Source organism: Bos taurus, unplaced genomic scaffold (genome assembly GCF_002263795.3).
Source record: "Bos taurus isolate L1 Dominette 01449 registration number 42190680 breed Hereford unplaced genomic scaffold, ARS-UCD2.0 Leftover_ScbfJmS_1959, whole genome shotgun sequence".
In the NCBI taxonomy this organism is placed as follows: Eukaryota; Metazoa; Chordata; class Mammalia; order Artiodactyla; family Bovidae; genus Bos; species Bos taurus.
This window is the reverse complement of record NW_020191050.1, coordinates 105,084-108,889: the sequence shown is the minus strand read 5'-3', so window position 1 is coordinate 108,889 and position 3,806 is coordinate 105,084.

The window sequence follows — 3,806 nt, the reverse complement described above, 5'->3', positions numbered from 1 at the left end:
CTTTGGGACTGCCAGGTTTTCCACCTTGACTATCCCTGGGTAACTATCCCAGTCCCTGGACTGTCCCAGTGTTTGAATGACTGTGGTGTGCTTGGTGCCCTTGTGCTTGTGCAATATTGAAGGCCTGGTAAGTACTTCTCAGGCGCAGGTGGAGAAGAGGCCTGTAGTTTTGAACCTCACTTTTGTTCCAAGCCAATCATTTCTTTCTCCCTAGTCCTCTTGAGGTATCTGCCAGCCTGACTTTTACAATGATGACTCACTTTTAAGAAATGATTTACTGTTGCTTTTTCATAAAATAACCCTTCCAAACATAAAAGACTAACTACATTGAATTAAGTATGAATTAAACAAACTATATATATATCCACAAAATCCCATAGATGGAGGAGCCTGGTAAGCTGCAATCCATGGGGTTGCTAAGCATCAGAAAGAACTGAGCGGCTTCACTTTCACTTTTCACTTTCATGCATTGGAGAAGGAAATGGCAACCAACTCCAGTACTCTTGCCTGGAGAATCCCAGGGACGGGGGAGCGTGGTGGGCTGTTGTCTATGGGGTCGCACAGAGTCGGACACGACTGAAGCGACTTAGCAGCAGCAGCAGCAGCATACATATACATGTTGTGGAGAGTGTCAGCCCTCAGAATGACAATTATGAACCAATCATCCCATGTAACTATACTCAGGTAACTATACTCAGATGTACATTGCACATCCAGAAGTCACCTATGTGTTCTTTTCTCTGAGGAACCCCAATGGATAAATCAACATACTGCCTGATTCCATTTACTTCACATTCTTGAGGAGGCCAAACTACAGAGCCAGAAAACAGATTGGGGGTTGCCAGGGTCTTGGGGTTGAGATTATGGGTTAAACTACCAAAGAGCATGAAACAATTTTGTAGCTGATAAAAATATTTTTTATGTAGATTGTAGTGGTGGTTCCATAATAGAATGTTTGTAGGCACTTAGAGTTTGTATGTAAATTAATTTCAATAAACCCATATTATTTAATAAATTGTAGAAAGTACATTATGAGATCACAATCAGAGAAGAAAAAGAAACAAAGGGAATCCAAAATGGAAAAGAAAAATTAAAAGTCACTGTTTGCAGATGACATGTCATTATACATTGGAAGTCCTAAGGATGCCACCTAAAATCTACCAGAATTCATAAATCAATTCAGTAAAGTTGCAGAGTACAAAATTATTATATAGAAATCTGTTACATTTCTATCCTGTTCAAGGAGTCCAATCCCAAAGAAGGGTAATGCCAAAGAATGTTCAAACTACCATACAATTGTGCTCATTTCACACGCTAGTAAGTGAAAGTAAAGTATTAGTTGCTCAGTCGTGTGTGACTCTTGGCAACCCCATGGACTGTAACCCACCAGGCTCCTCTGTTTATGGGTTTCTCCAGGCAAGAACACTAGAGTGAGTAGCCAGGGCCTTCCCCAGGGCCAGAACTCAGGTTTCCTACCTTGCTGTCAGATTCTCTATCATCTGAGCCACCAAGGAAGACCCTGGTGCTAGTGAGGTGAAGCTCAATGTCCTTCAAGCTAGGCTTCAGCTGTACATGAACAAAGAACTTCCAGATGTACAAACTGGGTTTAGAAAAGGCAGAGGAACCAGAGATCAGATTGTCAACATTTGTGGGATCACGTAGAAAGCAAGGGAGTTCCAGAAAAACATCTACTTCTTCATTGACTATGCTAAAGCCTTTGACTGTGATCATAATGAACTGTGGAAAATTCTTAAAGAGATGCCACTTTACCTGTCTCCTGAGAAACGTGTATGTGGGTCAAGAAGCAACAGTTAGAACCAAACATGGAATAATGGACTGGTTCAAAATTGGGGAAAGAGTATGTCAAGGCTGTACACTGTCACCCTGATTAAATAATCAGAGTACATCATGCGAAATGCTGGGCTGGATGAATCACAGGCTGAAATCAAGATTGCCAGGAGAAATAGCAGTAATCTCAGATAGGTGGATGATACCACTCCAATGGCAGAAAACACCTCTTGATGAAGGTGATAGAAGAGAGTGAAAAAGTTGGCTTAAAATACTTCAAAAAATGAAGTTCATGGCATCTGGTCCCATCACTTCATGCCAAATTGATGGGGGCAACAATGGGAACAGTGACAGACTTTATTTTCTTGGGCTCCAAAATCACTGCAGATGGTGACTACAGCCATGAAATTAAAAGACACTTGCTCCTTGGAAGAAAAGCTATGACCAACCTAGACAGCATATTAAAAGGCAGAGACATTACTTTGCCAACAAAGGTCCATCTAGTCAAAGATATTGTTTTCCAGTAGTCAAGTATGGATGTGAGAGTTGGACTATAAAGAAAGCTGAGCCCTGAAGAATTGATGCTTTTGAACTGTGGTGTTGCAGAAGACTCTTGAGAGTCCCTTGGACTGCAAGGAGATCCAACCAGTCCATCCTAAAGGAAATTGGTCCTGAATGTTCATTGGAAGGACTGATGCTGGGGCTGAAATTCCAATAATTTGACCACCTGATGCAAAGAACTGACTCATTGGCAAAGACCCAGATGCTGGGCAAGATTGAAGTCAGGAGGAGAAGGGGATGACAGAGGATGAGATGATTGGATGGCATCACCGACTCGATGATGACATGAGTTTGAGCAAGCTCCAGGAATTGGTGATGGACAGGGAAGCCTGGCGTGCTGTAGTCCATGGGGTTGCAAAGAGTTGGACACGACTGAGAGACTGAACTGAACTTAAAATGCAACATTCCAAAAACGAAGATCATGGCATCTTGTCCCATCACTTCATGGCAAATCAAAGGGGAAAAAGTCAAACCAGTAGCAAATTTTATTTTCTTGGGCTCCAAAATCTCTGTGGACAATGATTGGAGCCATGAATTTAAAAGAGGCTTGCGTCTTGGAAGGAAAGCTCTGACAAACCTAGACAGCCTATTATAAAACACCACTTTGCCGACAAAGGTCTGTATAGGCAAAGCTATGGTTTTTCCAGTAGTCATGTACAGATGTGAGAGTTGGGACATAAAGAAGGCTGAGTGCCGAAGAATTGATGCTTTTGAACTGTGGCACTGGAGAACTTGAGAGTCCCTTGGACGGCAATGAGATTATACCAGTCAAACCTTAAGGAAATCAAGCCTGAATATTCATTGGAAGGACTGATGCTGAAGTTCCAATACTTAGGTCACCTGATGCAAAGAGCAGACTCATTGGAAAAGACCCTGATGCTGAGAAAGACTGAGGCCAAAAGGAGAAGGGAGTGGCAGAGGTAGAGATGGTTAGGTAGCATTACTGACTCAATGGACATGAATAGGAGCAAACTCTGGGAGATTGTGAAGGACAGGGGAGCCTGCATGCTGCAGTCCATGGGGTCACAGTCCACTTAATGACTGAACAGCAACAACAGAAAACATTGTTATACACTAAGAATGAAATACCAGAAAGAGAAATTAGGGAAACAATTGCATTTAGCATTGCATCAAATAGAATAAAATACCAGTATTCTTGCCTGGAGAATCCCATAGGAAGAGGAGCCTGGCGGGCTACAGTCCATACGGTCAAAAAGAGAGATGACTGAAGCAACTTAGCACAGGAGGCGAAAGACCTGTACTCGAAAAACTGTAAGACTGTTGAAAGAAGTTGAACGTGACACAAGCATATGAAAAGATAAACCATGTCCTTGGATTGGAAGAATCAGTATTGTAAAATGTCCACGGTACCCAAGGCAAGCTACAGATTCAATGCAATCCCTATCAAATTACCAATGGCATTTTTCACACAACTGAAACAAATAATTATCAAATTC